Source organism: Thermobia domestica, chromosome 3 (assembly GCF_964235325.1).
Source record: "Thermobia domestica chromosome 3, izTheDome1.hap1.1, whole genome shotgun sequence".
Classification (NCBI taxonomy): domain Eukaryota; kingdom Metazoa; phylum Arthropoda; class Insecta; order Zygentoma; family Lepismatidae; genus Thermobia; species Thermobia domestica.
The window spans coordinates 290,334,993-290,360,672 of record NC_137456.1 but is presented as its reverse complement, the minus strand read 5'-3'; positions in this window follow the sequence as shown (position 1 = coordinate 290,360,672).

Here is a 25,680-nt window from a genome sequence, read left to right as displayed (position 1 = left end):
AATTTCCAGTCGATTGATACTATTGAAGTTCATTTTCCACTTATAGAGTTAAAAACAGCAAGCGGGATACAAATTGCACGGTGAAATCTTACGCCCCTCGGCTAGATCAAAGGGAAGTTATAACAATAGTGTCGGTACTATCTTACTCGAGTCCTTTGGCAATGTCCAGTCGATTGATACCATTGAAGTTTACTTTCCACTTATAGATTTTGAAACAGCAAGGGGGGTACAAATTCCCCGGTGAAATCCTACCCCCCTCGGCTAGATCAAAAGGAAGTTATATCAATAGTATCGGAACTATTTTATTCGAGTCCTTTGGCAATGTCCAGCCGATTGATAACATTGTTCATTTACCACTTATAGATTTTAAAACAGCAAGGGGGTACAAATTCACCGGTGAAATCATACCCCCCTCGGCTAGATCAAAGGAAAATTAGAACAATGGTGTCGGAACTATCTTCATCGAGTCCTTTGGTAATGTCCAGTCGATTGATACTATTAAAGTTCATTTTTCACTTATAGATTTCAAAAAAGAAAGGGGGGTACAAATTCCCCGGTAAAATCTTACCCCCTCGGCTAGACAAAGGGAAATTATAACAATGGTGTCGCAACTATCTTAATCGAGTCCTTTGCCAATATCCAGTTGATTGATACCATTGAAGTTTACTTTCCCCTTATAGATTTTGAAACAGCAAGGGGGGTACAAATTCCCCGGTGAAATCTTACCCTTCTCGGCTAGATCAAAGGGAAATTATAACAATAATGTCGGAACTATCTTAATCGAGTCCTTTGGTAATGTCCAGTCGATTGATACTATTGAAGTTCATTTTCCACTTATAGATTTTAAAACAGCAAGGGAGGTAAAAATTCCCCGGTGAAATCTTTCCCCCCCTCGGATAGATACAAGGGAAATTATAACAATAATGTCGGAACTATCTTAATCGAGTCCTCTGGTAATGTCCAGTCGATTGATACTCTTGAAGTTCATTTTCCACTTATAGATTTTAGAACAGAAAGGGGGTACAAATTCCCCGGTGAAATCTTACCCCCCTCGGCTAGATCCAAGTTAAATTATAACAATAGTGTCGGAACTATCTTAATCGAGTCCTTCGGTAATGTCCAGTCGATTGATACTATTGAAGTTCATTTTCCACTTATAGATTTTAAAACAGAATGGAGGGTAAAAATTCCCCGGTGAAATCTTACCCCTCTCGGCTAGATCAAAGCGAAGTTATATCAATAGTGTCGGAACTATCTTATTCAAGTCCTTTGGCTAAGTCACATCGATTGATAACAGTGTTCATTTTCCACTTATAGATTTTAAACAGCAAAGGGTACAAATTCCCCGGTGAAATCTTACCCCCCTCGGCTAGATCAAAAGAATTTATAACAATAGTGTCGGAACTATTTTAATCGAGTCCTTTGGCAATGTCCAGTCGATTGATACCAATGAAATTCATTTTACACTTATATATTTTAAAACAGAAAGGGGGGTACAAATTCCCCGGTGAAATCTTACCCCCTCGGCTAGATGAAAGGGAAATTATAACAATGGTGTCGCAACTATCTTAATCGAGTCCTTTGCCAATGTCCAGTCGATTGATACCATTCAAGTTTACTTTCCACTTATAAATTTTAAAATAGCAAGGGGGTACAAATTCCCCGGTGAAATCTTACCCCCCTCGGCTAGATTAAAGGGAAATTATAACAATAGTGTAGGAGCTATTTTAATCGAGTCCTTTGGCAATGTCCCATCGATTGATAACAGTGTTCATTTTCCACTTATAGATTTTAAACAGCAAAGGGTACAAATTCCCCGGTGAAATCTTACCCCCCTCGGCTAGATCAAAAGAATTTATAACAATAGTGTCGGAACTATTTTAATCGAGTCCTTTGGCAATGTCCAGTCGATTGATACCAATGAAATTCATTTTACACTTATATATTTTAAAACAGAAAGGGGGGTACAAATTCCCCGGTGAAATCTTACCCCCTCGGCTAGATGAAAGGGAAATTATAACAATGGTGTCGCAACTATCTTAATCGAGTCCTTTGCCAATGTCCAGTCGATTGATACCATTCAAGTTTACTTTCCACTTATAAATTTTAAAATAGCAAGGGGGTATAAATTCTCCGGTCAAATCTTACCCTCCTCGGCTAGATCAAAGAGAAATTATAACAATAGTGTAGAAGCTATTTTAATCGAGTCCTTTGCCAATGTCCAGTCGATTGATACCATTGAAGTTCATTTTACAGTTATATATTTTAAAGCAGCAAGGGGGGTACAAATTCCCCGGTGAAATCTTACCCCCTCGGCTAGATCAAAGGTAAATTATAAGAATGGTGTCGGAACTATCTTAATCGAGTCCTTTGGTAATGTCCAGTCGATTGATACTATTGAAGTTCATTTTCCTCTTACAGATTTTAAAACAGCAAGGGGATACAAATTCCCCGGTGAAATCTTATCCCCCTCGGCTAGATCAAAGAGGAATTATAACAATAGTGTCGGAACTATCTTAATCGACTCCTTTGGTAATGTCCAGTCGATTGATACTCTTGAAGTTCATTTTCCGCTTTTAGATGTTAAAACAGCAAGGGGATACAAATTCCCCGGTGAAATCTTAACCCCCTCGGCTAGATCAAAGGGAAATTATAACAATAGTGTCGGAACTATCTTAATCGAGTCCTTTGGCAATGTCCAGTCGAGTGATAACATTGAAGTTCATTCTACACTCACATATTTTAAAACAGAAGGGGGGGGGGTTACAAATTCCCCGGTGAAATCTTACCCCACTCGGCTAGATCAAAGGGAAATTATAACAATAGTGTCGGAACTATCTTAATCTAGTCCTTTGGCAATGTCCAGTCGAGTGATAACATTGAAGTTCATTCTACACTCATATATTTTAAAACAGAAAGGGGGGATACAAATTCCCCGGTGAAATCTTACCCCCCTTGGCTAGATCAAAGTGAAATTATAACAATAGTGTCGGAACTATCTTAATCGAGTCCTTTGGTAATGTCCAGGCGATTGATACTATTGAAGTTCATTTTTCACTTATAGATTTTAAAACAGAAAGGGGGGTAATAATTCCCCGGTGAAATTTACCCCCCTCGGCTAGATCAAAGGGAAATTATAACAATGGTGTCGGAGCTATCTTAATCGAGTCCTTTGGCAATGTCCAGTCGATTGATACCTTGAAGTTCATTTTACAGTTATATATTTTAAAACAACAATGGGGGTACAAATTCCCCGGTGAAATCTTACCCCCTCGGCTAGATGAAAGGGAAATTATAACAATGGTGTCGGAACTATCTTAATCGAGTCCTTTGGTAATGTCCAGTCGATTGATACTCTTGAAGTTCATTTTCCGCTTATAGATGTTAAAACAGCAAGGGGATACAAATTCCCCGGTGAAATCTTACCCCCCTCGGCTAGATCAAAAGGAATTTATAACAATAGTGTCGGAACTATCTTAATCGAGTTCTTTGGTAATTTCCAGTCGATTGATACTATTGAAGTTCATTTTCCACTTATAGAGTTAAAAACAGCAAGCGGGATACAAATTGCACGGTGAAATCTTACGCCCCTCGGCTAGATCAAAGGGAAGTTATATCAATAGTATCGGAACTATCTTATTCGAGTCCTTTGGCAATGTCCAGCCGATTGATAACATTGTTCATTTACCACTTATAGATTTTAAAACAGCAAGGGGGTACAAATTCACCGGTGAAATCATACCCCCCTCGGCTAGATCAAAGGAAAATTAGAACAATGGTGTCGGAACTATCTTCATCGAGTCCTTTGGTAATGTCCAGTCGATTGATACTATTAAAGTTCATTTTCCATTATAGATTTAAAAAAAGAAAGGGGGGTACAAATTCCCCGTTGAAATATTACCCCCTCGGCTAGACAAAGGGAAATTATAACAATGGTGTCGCAACTATCTTAATCGAGTCCTTTGCAAATATCCAGTTGATTGATACCATTGAAGTTTACTTTCACCTTATAGATTTTGAAACAGCAAGGGGGTACAAATTCCCCGGTGAAATCTTACCCTTCTCGGATAGATCAAAGGGAAATTATAACAATAATGTCGGAACTATCTTAATCGAGTCCTTTGGTAATGTCCAGTCGATTGATACTATTGAAGTTCATTTTCCACTTATAGATTTTAAAACAGCAAGGGAGGTACAAATTCCCCGGTGAAATCTTTCCCCCCCTCGGATAGATACAAGGGAAATTATAACAATAATGTCGGAAGTATCTTAATCGAGTCCTCTGGTAATGTCCAGTCGATTGATACTCTTGAAGTTCATTTTCCACTTATAGATTTTAGAACAGAAAGGGGGGTACAAATTCCCCGGTGAAATCTTACCCCCTCGGCTAGATGAAAGGAAAATTATTAGAATGGTGTCGGAACTATCTTAATCGAGTTATTTGGTAATCTCCAGTCGATTGATACTCTTGAAGTTCATTTTCCGCTTATAGATTTTAAAACAGCAAGGGGATACAAATTCCCCGGTGAAATCTTACCCCCCTCGGCTAGATCCAGGTTAAATTATAACAATAGTGTCGGAACTATCTTAATCGAGTCCTTTGGTAATGTCCAGTCGATTGATACTATTGAAGTTCATTTTCCACTTATAGATTTTAAAACAGAATGGAGAGTAAAAATTCCCCGGTGAAATCTTACCCCTCTCGGCTAGATCAAAGCAAAGTTATATCAATAGTGTCGGAACTATCTTATTCAAGTCCTTTGGCTAAGTCCCATCGATTGATAACAGTGTTCATTTTCCACTTATAGATTTTAAACAGCAAAGGGTACAAATTCCCCGGTGAAATCTTACCCCCCTCGGCTAGATCAAAAGAACTTATAACAATAGTGTCGGAACTATTTTAATCGAGTCATTTGGCAGTGTCCAGTCGATTGATACCAATGAAATTCATTTTACACTTATATATTTTAAAGCAGAAAGGGGGGTACAAATTCCCCGGTGAAATCTAAACCCCTCGGCTGGATGAAAGGGAAATTATAACAATGGTGTCGCAACTATCTTAATCGAGTCCTTTGGCAATGTCCAGTCGATTGATACCATTCAAGTTTACTTTCCACTTATACATTTTAAAATAGCAAGGGGGTACAAATTCCCCGGTGAAATCTTACCCCCCTCGGCTAGATTAAAGGGAAATTATAACAATAGTGTAGGAGCTATTTTAATCGAGTCCTTTGGCAATGTCCAGTCGATTGATACCATTGAAGCTCATTTTACAGTTATATATTTTAAAACAGCAAGGGGGGTACAAATTCCCCGGTGAAATCTTACCCCCTCAGCTTGATCAAAGGTAAATTATAAGAATGGTGTCGGAACTATCTTAATCGAGTCCTTTGGTAATGTCCAGTCGATTGATACTCTTGAAGTTCATTTTCCACTTATAGATTTTAAAATAGCGAGGGGGTACAAATTCCCCGGTGAAATCTTACAACCCCTCCGCTAGATCACAGGGAAATTATAACAATAGTGTCGGAACTATCTTAATCGAGTTCTTTGGCAATGTCCAGTCGATTAAATAACATTGAAGTTCATTCTACACTTATATATTTTAAAACAGCAAGGGGGTTACAATTCCCCGGTGAAATCTTACCCCTCTCGGCTAGATCAAAGCAAAGTTATATCAATAGTGTCGGAACTATCTTATTCAAGTCCTTTGGCTAAGTCCCATCGATTGATAACAGTGTTCATTTTCCACTTATAGATTTTAAACAGCAAAGGGTACAAATTCCCCGGTGAAATCTTACCCCCCTCGGCTAGATCAAAAGAACTTATAACAATAGTGTCGGAACTATTTTAATCGAGTCATTTGGCAGTGTCCAGTCGATTGATACCAATGAAATTCATTTTGCACTTATATATTTTAAAGCAGAAAGGGGGGTACAAATTCCCCGGTGAAATCCTACCCCCTCGGCTAGATGAAAGGGAAATTATAACAATGGTGTCGCAACTATCTTAATCGACTTCTTTGGCTATGTCCAGTCGATTGATACCATTCAAGTTTACTTTCCACTTATAAATTTTAAAATAGCAAGGGGGTATAAATTCCCCGGTGAAATCTTCCCCTCCTCGGCTAGATCAAAGGGAAATTATAAGAATAGTGTAGGAGCTATTTTAATCGAGTCCTTTGGCAATGTCCAGTCGATTGATACCATTGAAGTTCTTTTTACAGTTATATTTTTTAAAACAGCAAGGGGGGTACAAATTCCCCGGTGAAATCTTACCCCCTCGGCTAGATCAAAGGTAAATTATAAGAATGGTGTCGGAACTATCTTAATCGAGTCCTTTGGTAATGTCCAGTCGATTGATACTCTTGAAGTTCATTTTCCACTTATAGAATTTAAAATAGCAAGGGGGTACAAATTCCCCGGTGAAATCTTACCCCTCTCGGCTAGATCAAAGGGAAATTATAACAATAGTGTAGGAGCTATTTTAATCGAGTCCTTTGGCAATGTCCAGTCGATTGGTACCATTCAAGTTCATTTTACAGTTATATATTTTAAAGCAGCAAGGGGGGTACAAATTCCCCGGTGAAATCTTACCCCCTCGGCTAGATCAAAGGTAAATTATAAGAATGGTGTCGGAACTTTCTTAATCGAGTCCTTTGGTAATGTCCAGTCGATTGATACTATTGAAGTTCATTTTCCAGTTACAGATTTTAAAACAGCAAGGGGGATACAAATTCCCCGGTGAAATCTTATCCCCCTCTGCTAGCTCAAAGAGGAATTATAAAAATAGTGTCGGAACTATCTTAATCGAGTCCTTTGGTAATGTCCAGTCGATTGATACTCTTGAAGTTCATTTTCCGCTTTTAGATGTTAAAACAGCAAGGGGATACAAATTCCCCGGTGAAATCTTACCCCCCTCGGCTAGATCAAAGGGAAATTATAACAATAGTGTCGGAGCTATCTTAATCGAGTCCTTTGGCAATGTCCAGTCGAGTGATAACATTGAAGTTCATTCTACACTCATATATTTTAAAACAGAAGGGGGGTACAAATTCCCCGGTGAAATCTTACCCCCCTCGGCTAGATCAAAGGGAAATTATAACAATAGTGTCGGAACTATCTTATTCGAGTCCATTGGCAATGTCCAGCCGATTGATAACATTGTTCATTTACCACTTATAGATTTTAAAACAGCAAGGGGGTACAAATTCACAGGTGAAATCATACCCCCCTCGGCTAGATCAAAGGAAAATTAGAACAATGGTGTCGGAACTATCTTCATCGAGTCCTTTGGTAGTGTCCAGTCGATTGATACTATTGAAGTTCATTTTCCACTTATAGATTTTAAAAAAAGAAAGAGGGGTACAAATTCCCCGGTGAAATCTTACCCCATCGGCTAGACAAAGGGAAATTATAACAATGGTGTCGCAACTATCTTAATCGAGTCGTTTGGCAATATCCAGTCATTGATACCATTGAAGTTTACTTTCCCCTTATAGATTATGAAACAGCAAGGGGGGTACAAATTCCCCGGTGAAATCTTACACTTCTCGGCTAGATCAAAGGTAAATTATAACAATAATGTCGGAACTATCTTAATGGAGTCCTCTGGTAATGTCCAGTCGATTGATACTATTGAAGTTCATTTTCCACTTATAGATTTTAAAAAGGCAAGGGAGGTACAAATTCCCCGGTGAAATCTTTCCCCCCCTCGGCTAGATCCAAGGGAAATTATAACAATAATGTCGGAACTATCTTAATCGAGTCCTCTGGTAATGTCCAGTCGATTGATACTCTTGAAGTTCATTTTCCACTTATAGATTTTAAAACAGAATGGAGGGTAAAAATTCCCCGGTGAAATCTTACCCCTCTCGGCTAGATCAAAGCAAAGTTATATCAATAGTGTCGGAACTATCTTATTCAAGTCCTTTGGCTAAGTCCCATCGATTGATAACAGTGTTCATTTTCCACTTATAGATTTTAAACAGCAAAGGGTACAAATTCCCCGGTGAAATCTTACCCCCCTCGGCTAGATCAAAAGAATTTATAACAATAGTGTCGGAACTATTTTAATCGAGTCATTTGGCAGTGTCCAGTCGATTGATACCAATGAAATCCATTTTACACTTATATATTTTAAAGCAGAAAGGGGGGTACAAATTCCCCGGTGAAATCTTACCCCCTCGGCTAGATGAAAGGGAAATTATAACAATGGTGTCGCAACTATCTTAATCGAGTCCTTTGGCAATGTCCTGTCGATTGATACCATTCAAGTTTATTTTCCACTTATAAATTTTAAAATAGCAAGGGGGTACAAATTCCCCGGTGAAATCTTACCCCCCTCGGCTAGATTAAAGGGAAATTATAAGAATAGTGTAGGAGCTATTTTAATCGAGTCCTTTGGCAATGTCCAGTCGATTGATACCATTGAAGCTCATTTTACAGTTATATATTTTAAAGCAGAAAGGGGGTACAAATTCCCCGGTGAAATCTTACCCCCTCGGCTAGATGAAAGGGAAATTATAACAATGGTGTCGCAACTATCTTAATCGAGTCCTTTGGCAATGTCCAGTCGATTGATACCATTCAAGTTTACTTTCCACTTATAAATTTTAAAATAGCAAGGGGGTACAAATTCCCCGGTGAAATCTTACCCCCCTCAGCTTGATCAAAGGTAAATTATAAGAATGGTGTCGGAACTATCTTAATCGAGTCCTTTGGTAATGTCCAGTCGATTGATACTCTTGAAGTTCATTTTCCACTTATAGATTTTAAAATAGCAAGGGGGTACAAATTCCCCGGTGAAATCTTACAACCCCTCCGCTAGATCACAGGGAAATTATAACAATAGTGTCGGAACTATCTTAATCGAGTTCTTTGGCAATGTCCAGTCGATTGATAACATTGAAGTTCATTCTACACTTATATATTTTAAAACAGCAAGGGGGTTACAATTCCCCCGTGAAATCTTACCCCTCTCGGCTAGATCAAAGCGAAGTTATATCAATAGTGTCGGAACTATCTTAATCGAGTTCTTTGGCAATGTCCAGTCGATTGATACCATTGAAGTTCTTTTTACAGTTATATTTTTTAAAACAGCAAGGGGGGTACAAATTCCCTGGTGAAATTTTACCCCCTCGGCTAGATCAAAGGTAAATTATAAGAATGGTGTCGGAACTATCTTAATCGAGTCCTTTGGTAATGTCCAGTCGATTGATACTCTTGAAGTTCATTTTCCACTTATATATTTTAAAATAGCAAGGGGGTACAAATTCCCCGGTGAAATCTTACCCCCCTCGGCTAGATCAAAGGGAAATTATAACAATAGTGTAGGAGCTATTTTAATCGAGTCCTTTGGCAATGTCCAGTCGATTGGTACCATTCAAGTTCATTTTACAGTTATATATTTTAAAGCAGAAAGGGGGGTACAAATTCCCCGGTGAAATCTTACCCCCTCGGCTAGATCAAAAGTAAATTATAAGAATGGTGTCGGAACTTTCTTAATCGAGTCCTTTGGTAATGTCCAGTCGATTGATACTATTGAAGTTCATTTTCCACTTACAGATTTTAAAACAGCAAGGGGGATACAAATTCCCCGGTGAAATCTTATCCCCCTCGGCTAGATCAAAGAGGAATTATAAAAATAGTGTCGGAACTATCTTAATCGAGTCCTTTGGTAATGTCCAGTCGATTGATACTCTTGAAGTTCATTTTCCGCTTTTAGATGTTAAAACAGCAAGGGGATACAAATTCCCCGGTGAAATCTTACCCCCCTCGGCTAGATCAAAGGGAAATTATAACAATAGTGTCGGAGCTATCTTAATCGAGTCCTTTGGCAATGTCCAGTCGAGTGATAACATTGAAGTTCATTCTACACTCATATATTTTAAAACAGAAGGGGGGGTACAAATTCCCCGGTGAAATCTTAACCCCCTCGGCTAGATCAAAGGGAAATTATAACAATAGTGTCGGAACTATCTTATTCGAGTCCATTGGCAATGTCCAGCCGATTGATAACATTGTTCATTTACCACTTATAGATTTTAAAACAGCAAGGGGGTACAAATTCACCGGTGAAATCATACCCCCCTCGGCTAGATCAAAGGAAAATTAGAACAATGGTGTCGGAACTATCTTCATCGAGTCCTTTGGTAGTGTCCAGTCGATTGATACTATTGAAGATCATTTTCCACTTATAGATTTTAAAAAAGAAAGAGGTGTACAAATTCCCCGGTGAAATCTTACCCCATCGGCTAGACAAAGGGAAATTATAACAATGGTGTCGCAACTATCTTAATCGAGTCGTTTGCCAATATCCAGTCAATTGATACCATTGAAGTTTACTTTCCCCTTATAGATTTTGAAACAGCAAGGGGGGTACAAATTCCCCGGTGAAATCTTACCCTTCTCGGCTAGATCAAAGGTAAATTATAACAATAATGTCGGAACTATCTTAATCGAGTCCTTTGGCAATGTCCAGTCGATTGATGCCATTCAAGTTTACTTTCCACTTATAAATTTTAAAATAGCAAAGGGGTACAAATTCCCCGGTGAAATCTTACCCCCCTCGGCTAGATCAAAGGGAAATTATAACAATAGTGTCGGAACTATCTTAATCGAGTCCTTTGGTAATGTCCAGGCGATTGATACTATTGAAGTTCATTTTCCACTTATAGATTTTAAAACAGAAAGGGGGGTAAAAATTCCCCGGTGAAATCTTATCCCCCTCGGCTAGATCAAAGGGAAATTATAACAATAGTGTCGGAACTATCTTAATCGAGTCCTTTGGCAATGTCCAGTCGATTGATACCTTTGAATTTCATTTTACAGTTATATATTTTAAAACAGCAATGGGGGTACAAATTCCCCGGTGAAATCTTTCCCCCTCGGCTAGATGAAAGGGAAATTATAACAATGGTGTCGGAACTATCTTAATCCAGTCCTTTGGTTATGTCCAGTCGATTGATACTATTGAAGTTCATTTACCACTTTCAGATTTTAAAACAGCAAGGGGGATACAAATTCCCCGGTGAAATCTTATCCCCCTCGGCTAGATCAAAGACAAATTATAGCAATAGTGTCGGAACTATCTTAATCGAGTCCTTTGGTAATGTCCAGTCGATTGATACTCTTGAAGTTCATTTTCCGCTTATAGATGTTAAAACAGCAAGGGGATACAAATTCCCCGATGAAATCTTACCCCCTCGGCCAGATCAAAGGGAAAGTATAACAATAGTGTCGGAACTATCTTAATCGAGTCCTTTGGTAATGTCCAGTCGATTGATAATATTGAAGTTCATTTTCCACTTATAGATTTTAAAACTGAAAGGGGGGTAAAAATTCCCCGGTGAAATATTACCCCCCTTGGCTAGATCAAAGAGAAATTATAACAATAGTGTCGGAACTATCTTAATCCTGTCCTTTGGTGATGTCCAGTCGATTGACACTATTGAAGTTCATTTTCCACTTATAGATTTTAAACAGAAAAGGGGGGAAAATTCCCCAGTGAAATCTTACCCCCCTCGTCTAGATCAAAAGGAATTTATAACAATAGTGTCGGAACTATCTTAATCGAGTTCTTTGGTAATTTCCAGTCGATTGATACTATTGAAGTTCATTTTCCACTTATAAAGTTAAAAACAGCAAGCGGGATGCAAATTGCACTGTGAAATCTTACGCCCCTCGGCTAGATCAAAGGGAAGTTACAACAATAGTGTCGGTACTATCTTACTCGAGTCCTTTGGCAATGTCCAGTCGATTGATACCATTGAAGTTTACTTTCCACTTATAGATTTTTAAACAGCAAGGGGGGTACAAATTCCCCGGTGAAATCCTACCCCCCTCGGCTAGATCAAAAGGAAGTTTTTTCAATAGTATCGGAGCTATCTTATTCGAGTCCTTTGGCAATGTCCAGCCGATTGATAACATTGTTCATTTACCACTTATAGATTTCAAAACAGCAAGGGGGTAGAAATTCACCGGTGAAATCATACCCCCCTCGGCTAGATCAAAGGGAAATTATAACAATAATGTCGGAACTATCTTAATCGTGTCCTCTGGTAATGTCCAGTCGATTGATACTATTGAAGTTCATTTTCCACTTATAGATTTTAAAACAGCAAGGGAGGTACAAATTTCCCGGTGAAATCTTTCCCCCCCACGGCTAGATCCAAGGGAAATTATAACAATAATGTCGGAACTATCTTAATCGAGTCCCCTGGTAATGTCCAGTCGATTGATACTCTTGAAGTTCATTTTCCACTTATAGATTTTAGAACAGAAAGGTGGGTACAAATTCCCCGGTGAAAACTTACCCCCTCGGCTAGATGAAAGGGAAATTTTAACAATGGTGTCGCAACTATCTTAATCGAGTCCTTTGGCAATGTCCAGTCGATTGATGCCATTCAAGTTTACTTTCCACTTATAAATTTTAAAATAGCAAGGGGGTACAAATTCCCCGGTGAAATCTTACCCCCCTCGGCTAGATCAAAGGGAAATTATAACAATAGCGTAGGAGCTATTTTGATCGAGTCCTTTGGCAATGTCCAGTCGATTGATACCTTTGAAGTTCATTTTACAGTTATATATTTTAAAACAGCAAGGGGGGTACAAATTCCCCGGTGAAATCTTACCCCCTCTGCTAGATCAAAGGTAAATTATAAGAATGGTGTCGGAACTATCTTAATCGAGTCCTTTGGTAATGTCCAGTCGATTGATACTGTTGAAGTTCATTTTCCACTTATAGATTTTAAAATAGCAAGGGGGTACAAATTCCCCGGTGAAATCTTACGCCCCTCGGCTAGATCAAAGGGAAACCATAACAATAGTGTAGGAGCTATTTTAGTCGAGTCCTTTGGCAATGTCCAGTCGAATGATACCATTGAAGTTCATTTTACAGTTATATATTTTAAAGCAGCAAGGGGGGTAAAAATTCCCCGGTGAAATCTTACCCCCTCGGCTAGATCAAAGGGAAATTATAAGAATGGTGTCGGAACTATCTTAATCGAGTCCTTTGGTAATGTCCATCGATTGATACTATTGAAGTTCATTTTCCACTTACAGATTTTAAAACAGCAAAGGGGATACAAATTCCCCGGGGAAATCTTATCCCCCTCGGCTAGATCAAAGAGAAATTATAACAATAGTGTCGGAACTATCTTAATCGAGTCCTTTGGTAATGTCCAGTCGATTGATACTCTTAAAGTTCATTTTCCGCTTATAGATTTTAAAACAGCAAGGGGAAACAAATTCCCCGGTGAAATCTTACCCCCCTCGGCTAGATCAAAGGGAAATTATAACAATAGCGTCGGACTATCTTAATCGAGTCCTTTGGTAATGTCCAGTCGATTGATACTATTGAAGTTCATTTTCCATTTATAGATTTTAAAACAGAAAGGGGGGTAAAAATTCCCCGGTGAAATCTTACCCTGTCGGGATTTTAAAACAGAAAGGGGGGTAAAAATTCCCCGGTGAAATCTTACCCTGTCGGCTAGATCAAAAGGAAATTATAACAATAGTGTCGAAACTATTCTAATCGAGTACTTTGGTAATGTAGAGTCGATTGATACTATTGAAGTTCATTTTCCACATATAGATTTTAAAACTGCAAGGGAGATAAAAATTCACCTGTGTAATCTTACTCCCCTCGGCTAGATCGGTGTTAAGTTATAACAATGGTGTAGGAACTATCTTAATCGAGTTCTTTGGCAATGTCCAGTCGATTGATAACATTGAAGTTCATTCTACACTTATAAATTATAAAACAGCAAGGGGGTACAAATTCCCCGGTGAAATCTTACCCCTCTCGGCTAGATAAAAGCGAAGTTATATCAATAGTGTCGGAACTATCTTATTCGAGTCCCTTGGCAATGTCCCATCGATTGATAACAGTGTTCATTTTCCACTTATAGATTTTAAACAGCAAAGGGGTACAAATTCCCCGGTGAAATCTTACCCCCCTCGGCTAGATCAAAAGAATTTATAACAATAGTGTCGGAACTATGTTAATCGAGTCCTTTGGCAATGTCCAGTCGATTGATACCAATGAAGTTCATTTTACACTTATATATTTTAAAGCAGAAAGGGGGGTAAAAATTCCTCGGTGAAATCTTACCCCGTCGGCTAGATGAAAGGGAAATTATAACAATGGTGTCGCAACTATCTTAATCGAGTCGTTTGGCAATGTCCAGTCGATTGATACCATTCAAGTTTACTTTCCACTTATAAATTTTAAAATAGCAAGGGGGTACAAATTCCCCGGTAAAATTTTACCCCCCTCGGCTAGATCAAAGAGAAATTATAAGAATGGTGTCGGAACTATCCTAATCGAGTTCTTTGGTAATTTCCAGTCGATTGATACTATTGAAGTTCATTTTCCACTTATTGAGTTAAAAACAGCAGGGGGGATACAAATTGCCCGGTGAAATCTTACGCCCCTCGGCTAGATCAAAGGGAAGTTATAACAATAGTGTCGGTACTATCTTACTCGAGTCCTTTGGCAATGTCCAGTCGAGTGATAACATTGAAATTCATTCTACACTCATATATTTTAAAACAGAAGGGGGGTACAAATTCCCCGGTCAAGTCTTACCCCCCTCCTTAGATCAAAAGGAAGTTATATCAAAAGTATCGGAACGATCTTATTCGAGTCCTTTGGCAATGTCCAGCCGATTGATAACATTGTTCATTTACCACTTATAGATTTTAAAACAGCAAGAGGGTACAAATTCACCGGTGAAATCATACCCCCCTCGGCTAGATCAAAGGAAAATTAGAACAATGGTGTCGGAACTATCTTCATCGAGTCCTTTGGTAATGTCCAGTCGATTGATACTCTTGAAGATCATTTTCCACTTATAGATTTTTAAAAAGAAAGGGGGGTACAAATTTCCCTGTGAAATCTTACCCCCTCGGCTAGACAAGGGGAAATAATAACAATGGTGTCGCAACTATCTTAATCGAGTCCTTTTCCAATATCCAGTCGATTGATACCATTGAAGTTTACTTTCCCCTTATAGATTTTGAAACAGCAAGGGGGGTACAAATTCCCCGGTGAAATCTTACCCTTCTCGGCTAGATCAAAGGGAAATTATAACAATAATGTCGGAACTATCTTAATCGAGTCCTCTGGTAGTGTCCAGTAGATTGATACTATTGAAGTTCATTTTCCACTTATAGATTTTAAAACAGCAAGGGAGGTACAAATTCCCCGGTGAAATGTTTCCCCCCCTCGGCTAGATCCAAGGGAAATTATAACAATAATGTCGGAACTATCTTAATCGAGTCCTGTGGTAATGTCCAGTCGATTGATACTCTTGAAGTTCATTTTCAACTTATAGATTTTAGTACAGCAAGAGGGTACAAATTCCCCGGTGAAATCATACCCCCCTCGGCTAGATCAAAGGGAAATTAGAACAATGGTGTCGGAACTATCTTAATCGAGTCCTCTGGTAGTGTCCAGTAGATTGATACTATTGAAGTTCATTTTCCACTTATAGATTTTAAAACAGCAAGGGAGGTACAAATTCCCCGGTGAAATGTTTCCCCCCCTCGGCTAGATCCAAGGGAAATTATAACAATAATGTCGGAACTATCTTAATCGAGTCCTGTGGTAATGTCCAGTCGATTGATACTCTTGAAGTTCATTTTCCACTTATAGATTTTAAAACAGCAAGGGAGGTACAAATTCCCCGGTGAAATGTTTCCCCCCCTCGGCTAGATCCAAGGGAAATTATAACAATAGTGTCGGAACTATTTTAATCGAGTCCTTTGGCAATGTCTAGTCGATTGATAGTATTGAAGTTCATTTTCCACGTATAGATTTTAAAACAGCAACGGGGTACAAATTCCCCGGTGAAATCTTACCCCCCTCGGCTAGATCAAAGGGAAATTATAACAATAGTGTCGGAACTATCTTAATCGAGTCCTTCGGCAATGTCCAGTCGATTGATACTATTGAGGATCATTTTCCACTTATAGAGTTTTCAACAGCAAGGGGGATACAAATTGCCCGGTGAAATTTTACGCCCCTCGGCTAGAACTAAAGGAAGTTATAACAATAGTGTCGGAACTATCTTAATCGAGTTCTTTGGAAATTTGCAGTCGATTGATACTATTGAAGTTCATTTTCCACTTTTAGATTTTAAAACAGCAAGGGGATACAAATTCCCCGGTGAAATCTTACCCCCCTTGGCTAGATCAAAGCGAAGTTATATCAATAGTGTCGGAACTATCTTATTCGAGGCCTTTGGCAATGTCCCATCGATTGATAACAGTGTTCATTTTCCACTTATAGATTTTAAACAGCAAAAGGGTACAAATTCCCCGGTGAAATCTTACCCCCCCGGCTAGATCAAACGGAAATTATAACAATAGTGTCGGAACTATATTAATCGAATCCTTTGGCAATGTCCAGTCGATTGATACCAATGAAATTCATTTTACACTTATATATTTTAAAGCAGAAAGGGGGTACAAATTCCCCGGTGAAATCTTACGCCCCTCGGCTAGATCAAAGGGAAGTTAGAACAATAGTGTCGGTACTATCTTACTCGAGTCCTTTGGCAATGTCCAGTCGAGTGATAACATTGAAGTTCATTCTACACTCATATATTTTAAAACAGAAGGGGGGTACAAATTCCCCGGTCAAGTCTTACCCCCCTCCTTAGATCAAAAGGAAGTTATATCAAAAGTATCGGAACGATCTTATTCGAGTCCTTTGGCAATGTCCAGCCGATTGATAACATTGTTCATTTACCACTTATAGATTTTAAAACAGCAAGAGGGTACAAATTCACCGGTGAAATCATACCCCCCTCGGCTAGATCAAAGGAAAATTAGAACAATGGTGTCGGAACTATCTTCATCGAGTCCTTTGGTAATGTCCAGTCGATTGATACTATTGAAGATCATTTTCCACTTATAGATTTTAAAAAAGAAAGGGGGGTACAAATTTCCCTGTGAAATCTTACCCCCTCGGCTAGACAAGGGGAAATAATAACAATGGTGTCGCAACTATCTTAATCGAGTCCTTTTCCAATATCCAGTCGATTGATACCATTGAAGTTTACTTTCCCCTTATAGATTTTGAAACAGCAAGGGGGGTACAAATTCCCCGGTGAAATCTTACCCTTCTCGGCTAGATCAAAGGGAAATTATAACAATAATGTCGGAACTATCTTAATCGAGTCCTCTGGTAGTGTCCAGTAGATTGATACTATTGAAGTTCATTTTCCACTTATAGATTTTAAAACAGCAAGGGAGGTACAAATTCCCCGGTGAAATGTTTCCCCCCCTCGGCTAGATCCAAGGGAAATTATAACAATAATGTCGGAACTATCTTAATCGAGTCCTGTGGTAATGTCCAGTCGATTGATACTCTTGAAGTTCATTTTCAACTTATAGATTTTAGTACAGCAAGAGGGTACAAATTTCCCGGTGAAATCATACCCCCCTCGGCTAGATCAAAGGGAAATTAGAACAATGGTGTCGGAACTATCTTAATCGAGTCCTCTGGTAGTGTCCAGTAGATTGATACTATTGAAGTTCATTTTCCACTTATAGATTTTAAAACAGCAAGGGAGGTACAAATTCCCCGGTGAAATGTTTCCCCCCCTCGGCTAGATCCAAGGGAAATTATAAAAATAATGTCGGAACTATCTTAATCGAGTCCTGTGGTAATGTCCAGTCGATTGATACTCTTGAAGTTCATTTTCCACTTATAGATTTTAAAACAGCAAGGGAGGTACAAATTCCCCGGTGAAATGTTTCCCCCCCTCGGCTAGATCCAAGGGAAATTATAACAATAGTGTCGGAACTATTTTAATCGAGTCCTTTGGCAATGTCTAGTCGATTGATAGTATTGAAGTTCATTTTCCACGTATAGATTTTAAAACAGCAACGGGGTACAAATTCCCTGGTGAAATCTTACCCCCCTCGGCTAGATCAAAGGGAAATTATAACAATAGTGTCGGAACTATCTTAATCGAGTCCTTCGGCAATGTCCAGTCGATTGATACTATTGAGGATCATTTTCCACTTATAGAGTTTTCAACAGCAAGGGGGATACAAATTGCCCGGTGAAATTTTACGCCCCTCGGCTAGAACTAAAGGAAGTTATAACAATAGTGTCGGAACTATCTTAATCGAGTTCTTTGGAAATTTGCAGTCGATTGATACTATTGAAGTTCATTTTCCACTTTTAGATTTTAAAACAGCAAGGGGATACAAATTCCCCGGTGAAATCTTACCCCCCTCGGCTAGATCAAAGCGAAGTTATATCAATAGTGTCGGAACTATCTTATTCGAGGCCTTTGGCAATGTCCCATCGATTGATAACAGTGTTCATTTTCCACTTATAGATTTTAAACAGCAAAAGGGTACAAATTCCCCGGTGAAATCTTACCCCCCCCGGCTAGATCAAAGGGAAATTATAACAATAGTGTCGGAACTATATTAATCGAATCCTTTGGCAATGTCCAGTCGATTGATACCAATGAAATTCATTTTACACTTATATATTTTAAAGCAGAAAGGGGGTACAAATTCCCCGGTGAAATCTTACCACCTCGGCTAGATGAAAGGGAAATTATAACAATATTGTCGGAACTATATTAATCGAATCCTTTGGCAATGTCCAGTCGATTGATACCAATGAAATTCATTTTACACTTATATATTTTAAAGCAGAAAGGGGGTACAAATTCCCCGGTGAAATCTTACCCCCCTCGGCTAGATCAAAGGGAAATTATAACAATAGTGTCGGAACTATCTTAATCGAGTCCTTCGGCAATGTCCAGTCGATTGATAATATTGAAGATCATTTTCCACTTATAGAGTTTTCAACAGCAAGGGGGATACAAATTGCCCGGTGAAATCTTACGCCCCTCAGCTAGATCTAAAGGAAGTTATAACAATAGTGTCGGAACTATCTTAATCGAGTTCTTTGGTAATTTGCAGTCGATTGATACCATTCAAGTTTACTTTCCACTTATAAATTTTAAAATAGCAAGGGGGTACAAATTCCCCGGTGAAATCTTACCCCCCTCGGCTAGGTCAAAGGGAAATTATAACAATAGTGTAGGAGCTATTTTAATCGAGTCCTTTGGCAATGTCCAGTCGATTGATACCATTGAAGTTCATTTTACAGTTATATATTTTAAAGCAGCAAGGGGGTACAAATTCCCCGGTGAAATCTTACCCCCTCGGCTAGATCAAAGGTAAATTATAAGAATGGTGTCGGAACTATCTTAATCGAGTCCTTTGGTAATGTCCAGTCGATTGATACTATTGAAGTTCATTTTCCACTTATAGATTTTAAAACAGCAAGGGAGGTACAAATTCCCCGGTGAGATCTTTCCCCCCCTCGGCTAGATCCAAGGGAAATTATAACAATAATGTCGGAACTATCTTAATCGAGTCCTCTGGTAATGTCCAGTCGATTGATGCTCTTGAAGTTCATTTTCCACTTATAGATTTTAGAACAGCAAGGTGGTACAAATTCCCTGGTGAAATCATACCCCACTCGGCTAGATCAAAGGGAAATTAGAACAATGATGTCGGAACTATCTTCATCAAGTCCTATGGCAAGGTCCAGTCAATTGATACCATTGAAGTTTACTTTCCATTTTTAGATTTTAAAACAGCATGGGAGGTACAGATTCCCCGGGGAAATCTTACCCCCCAGGGCTAGATCAAAGGGAAATTATAACAATAGTGTCGGAACTATTTTAATCGAGTCCTTTGGTAATGTCTAGTCGATTGATAGTATTGAAGTTCATTTTCCACTTATAGATTTTAAAACAGCAAGGGGGTACAAATTCCCCGGTGAAATCTTACCCCCCTCGGCTAGATGAAAGGGAAATTATAACAATAGTGTCGGAACTATCTTAATCGAGTCCTTTGGCAATGTCCAGTCGATTGATACTATTGAAGTTCATTTTCCACTTATATATTTTAAAACAGAAAGGGGGTACAAATTCCCCGGTGAAATCTTACCCCCCTCGGCTAGATCAAAAAGAAATTATAACAATAGTGTCGGAACTATCTTAATCGAGTCCTTTGGTAATATCCAGTCGATTGATACTATTGAAGATCATTTTCCACTTATAGAGTTTAAAACAGCAAGGGGGATACAAATTGCCCGGTGAAATCTTACGCCCCTGGACTAGATCTAAGGGAAGTTATAACAATAGTGTCGGTACTATCTTATTCGAGTCCTTTGGCAATGTCCAGTCGAGTGATAACATTGAAGTTCATTCTACACTCATATATTTTAAAACAGCAGGTTGGGTACAAATTCCCCGGGGAAATCTTACCCCCCTCGGCTGGATCTAAAGGAAGTTATATAAATAGTATCGGAACTATCTTATTCGAGTCCTTTGGCAATGTCCAGCCGATTGATAACATTGTTCGTTTTCCACTTATAGATTTTAAAACAGAAAGGGGGTTCAAATTCCCCGGTGAAATCTTATCCCCCTCGGCTAGATCAAAAGAATTTATAACAATAGTGTCGGAACTATGTTAATCGAGTCCTTTGGCAATGTCCAGTCGATTGATACCAATGAAGTTCATTTTACACTTATATATTTTAAAGCAGAAAGGGGGGTACAAATTCCCCGGTGAAATCTTACCCCCTCTGCTAGATCAAAGGGAAATTATAACAATAGTGTCGGAACTATTTTATTCGAGTCCTTTGGCAATGTCCAGTCGATTGATACCATTCAAATTTACTTTCCACTTATAGATTTTAAAATAGCAAGGGGGTACAAATTCCCCGGTGAAATCTTACCCCTCTCGGCTAGATCAAAGCGAAGTTATATCAATAGTGTCGGAACTATCTTATTCGAGTCCTTTGGCAATGTCCCATCGATTGATAACAGTGTTCATTTTCCACTTATAGATTTTAAAGACCAAAGGGGTACAAATTCCCCGGTGAAATCTTAACCCCCTCGGCTAGATCAAAGGGAAATTATAACAATAGCGTCGGAACTATCTTAATCGAGTCCTTTGGTAACGTCCAGTCGATTGTTACTATTGAAGTTCATTTTCCACTTATAGATTTTAAAACAGAAAGGGGGGTAAAAATTCCCCGGTGAAATCTTACCCTGTCGGCTAGATCAAAAAGAAATTATAACAATAGTGTCGAAACTATCCTAATCGAGTACTTTGGTAATGTAGAGTCGATTGATACTATTCAAGTTCATTTTCCACATATAGATTTTAAAACTGCAAGGGAGATAAAAATTCACCTGTGTAATCTTACTCCTCTCTGCTAGATCGGAGTTAAATTATAACAATGGTGTAGAACTATCTTAATCGAGTTCTTTGGCAATGTCCAGTCGATTGATAACATTGAAGTTCATTCTACACTTATATATTTTAAAACAGCAAGGGGGTACAAATTCCCCGGTGAAATCTTACCCCTCTCGGCTAGATCAAAGCAAAGTTATATCAATAGTGTCGGAACTATCTTATTCGAGTCCTTTGGCAATGTCCCATCGATTGATAACAGTGTTCATTTTTTACTTATAGATTTTAAACAGCAAAGGGGTACAAATTCCCCGGTGAAATCTTACCCCCTCTGCTAGATCAAAAGAATTTATAACAATAGTGTCAGAACTATGTTAATCGAGTCCTTTGGCAATGTCCAGTCGATTGATACCAATGAAGTTCATTTTACACTTATATATTTTAAAGCAGAAAGGGGGGTAAAAATTCCCCGGTGAAATCTTACCCCATCGGCTAGATGAAAGGGAAATTATAACAATGGTGTCGCAAATATCTTAATCGAGTCCTTTGGCAATGTCCAGTCGATTGATACCATTAAAGTTTACTTTCCACTTATAAATTTTAAAATAGCAAGGGGGTGCAAATTCCCCGGTGAAATCTTACCCCCCTCGGCTAGATTAAAGGGAAATTATAACAATAGTGTAGGAGCTATTTTAATCGAGTCCTTTGGCAATGTCCCATCGATTGATAACAGTGTTCATTTTCCACTTATAGATTTTAAACAGCAAAGGGGTTCAAATTCCCCGGTGAAATCTTACCCCCTCGGCTAGATAAAAGAGAAATTATAAGAATGGTGTCGGAACTATCCTAATCAAGTTCTTTGGTAATTTCCAGTCGATTGATACTATTGAAGTTCATTTTCCACTTATAGAGTTAAAAACAGCAGGGGGGATACAAATTTCCCGGTGAAATCTTACGCCCCTCGGCTAGATCAAAGGGAAGTTATAACAATAGTGTCGGTACTATTTTACTCGAGTCCTTTGGCAATGTCCAGTCGAGTGATAACATTGAAGTTCATTCTACACTCATATATTTTAAAACAGAAGGGGGGAACAAATTCCCCGGTGAAGTCTTACCCCCCCTCGGTAGATCAAAAGGAAGTTATATCAAAAGTATCGGAACTATCTTATTCGAGTCCTTTGGCAATGTCCAGCCGATTGATAACATTGTTCATTTACCACTTATAGATTTTAAAACAGGAAGGGGGTACAAATTCACCGGTGAAATCATACCCCCCTCGGCTAGATCAAAGGAAAATTAGAACAATGATGTCGGAACTATCTTCATCGAGTCCTTTGGTAATGTCCAGTCGATTGATACTATTGAAGTTCATTTTCCACTTATAGATTTTAAAAAAGAAAGGGGGGTACTAATTCCCCGGTGAAATTTTTACCCTCTCGGCTAGACAAAGGGATATTATAACAATTGGTGTCGCAACTATCTTAATCGAGTCCTTTGCCAATATCCAGTCGATTGATACCATTGAAGTTTACTTCCCCTTACAGATTTTGAAACAGCAAGGGGGTACAAATTCCCCGGTGAAATCTTACCCTTCTCGGCTAGATCAAAGGGAAATTATAACAATAATGTCGGAACTATCTTAATCGTGTCCTCTGGTAATGTCCAGTCAATTGATACTATTGAAGTTCATTTTCCACTTATAGATTTTAAAACAGCAAGGGAGGTACAAATTTCCCGGTGAAATCTTCCCCCCCTCGGCTAGATCCAAGGGAAATTATAACAATAATGTCGGAACTATCTTAATCGAGTCCCCTGGTAATGTCCAGTCGATTGATACTCTTGAAGTTCATTTTCCACTTATAGATTTTAGAACAGAAAGGTGGGTACAAATTCCCCGGTGAAAACTTACCCCCTCGGCTAGATGAAAGGGAAATTTTAACAATGGTGTCGCAACTATCTTAATCGAGTCCTTTGGCAATGTCCAGTCGATTGATACTGTTGAAGTTCATTTTCCACTTATAGATTTTAAAATAGCAAGGGGGTACAAATTCCCCGGTGAAATCTTACGCCCCTCGGCTAGATCAAAGGGAAACTATAACAATAGTGTAGGAGCTATTTTAGTCGAGTCTTTTGGCAATGTCCAGTCGATTGATACCATTGAAGTTCATTTTACAGTTATATATTTTAAAGCAGCAAGGGGGGTAAAAATTCTCCGGTGAAATCTTACCCCCTCGGCTAGATCAAAGGGAAATTATAAGAATGGTGTCGGAACTATCTTAATCGAGTCCTTTTGTAATGTCCAGTCTATTGATACTATTGAAGTTCATTTTCCACTTACAGATTTTAAAACAGCAAGGGGGATACAAATTCCCCGGGGAAATCTTATCCCCCTCGGCTAGATCAAAGAGAAATTATAACAATAGTGTCGGAACTATCTTAATCGAGTCCTTTGGTAATGTCCAGTCGATTGATACTCTTAAAGTTCATTTTCCGTTTATAGATTTTAAAACAGCAAGGGGAAACAACTTCCCCGGTGAAATCTTACCCCCCTCGGCTAGATCAAAGGGAAATTATAACAATAGCGTCGGAACTATCTTAATCGAGTCCTTTGGTAATGTCCAGTCGATTGATACTATTGAAGTTCATTTTCCACTTATAGATTTTAAAACAGAAAGGGGGGTACAAATTCCCCGGTGAAATCTTACGCCCCTCGGCTAGATCAAAGGGAAACTATAACAATAGTGTAGGAGCTATTTTAGTCGAGTCTTTTGGCAATTTCCAGTCGATTGATACCATTGAAGTTCATTTTACAGTTATATATTTTAAAGCAGCAAGGGGGGTAAAAATTCTCCGGTGAAATCTTACCCCCTCGGCTAGATCAAAGGGAAATTATAAGAATGGTGTCGGAACTATCTTAATCGAGTCCATTGGTAATGTCCAGTCGATTGATACTATTGAAGTTCATTTTCCACTTATAGATTTTAAAGAGCAAAGGGGTACAAATTCCCCGGTGAAATCTTACCCCCCTCGGCTAGATCAAAGGGAAATTATAACAATAGCGTCGGAACTATCTTAATCGACTCCTTTGGTAATGTCCAGTCGATTGATACTCTTAAAGTTCATTTTCCGCTTATAGATTTTAAAACAGCAAGGGGAAACAAATTCCCCGGTGAAATCTTACCCCCCTCGGCTAGATCAAAAAGAAATTATAACAATAGTGTCGAAACTATCCTAATCGAGTACTTTGGTAATGTAGAGTCGATTGATACTATTGAAGTTCATTTTCCACAATATAGATTTTAAAACTGCAAGGGAGATAAAAATTCACCTGGGTAATCTTACTCCTCTCTGCTAGATCGGTGTTAAATTATAACAATGGTGTAGGAACTATCTTAATCGAGTTCTTTGGCAATGTCCAGTCGATTGATAACATTGAAGTTCATTCTACACTTATATATTTTAAAACAGCAAGGGGGGTACAAATTCCCCGGTGAAATCTTACCCCTCTCGGCTAGATCAAAGCAAAGTTATATCAATAGTGTCGGAACTATCTTATTCGAGTCCTTTGGCAATGTCCCATCGATTGATAACAGTGTTCATTTTCCACTTATAGATTTTAAACAGCAAAGGGGTACAAATTCCCCGGTGAAATCTTACCCCCTCGGCTAGATCAAAAGAATTTATAACAATAGTGTCGGAACTATGTTAATCGAGTCCTTTGGCAATGTCCAGTCGATTGATACCAATGAAGTTCATTTTACACTTATATATTTTAAAGCAGAAAGGGGGGTAAAAATTCCCCGGTGAAATCTTACCCCATCGGCTAGATGAAAGGGAAATTATAACAATGGTGTCGCAAATATCTTAATCGAGTCCTTTGGCAATGTCCAGTCGATTGATAGCATTAAAGTTTACTTTCCACTTATAAATTTTAAAATAGCAAGGGGGTGCAAATTCCCCGGTGAAATCTTACCCCCCTCGGCTAGATTAAAGGGAAATTATAACAATAGTGTAGGAGCTATTTTAATCGAGTCCTTTGGCAATGTCCCATCGATTGATAACAGTGTTCATTTTCCACTTATAGATTTTAAACAGCAAAGGGGTTCAAATTCCCCGGTGAAATCTTACCCCCTCGGCTAGATCAAAGAGAAATTATAAGAATGGTGTCGGAACTATCCTAATCGAGTTCTTTGGTAATTTCCAGTCGATTGATACTATTGAAGTTCATTTTCCACTTATAGAGTTAAAAACAGCAGGGGGGGATTCAAATTTCCCGGTGAAATCTTACGCCCCTCGGCTAGATCAAAGGGAAGTTATAACAATAGTGTCGGTACTATTTTACTCGAGTCCTTTGGCAATGTCCAGTCGAGTGATAACATTGAAGTTCATTCTACACTCATATATTTTAAAACAGAAGGGGGGAACAAAT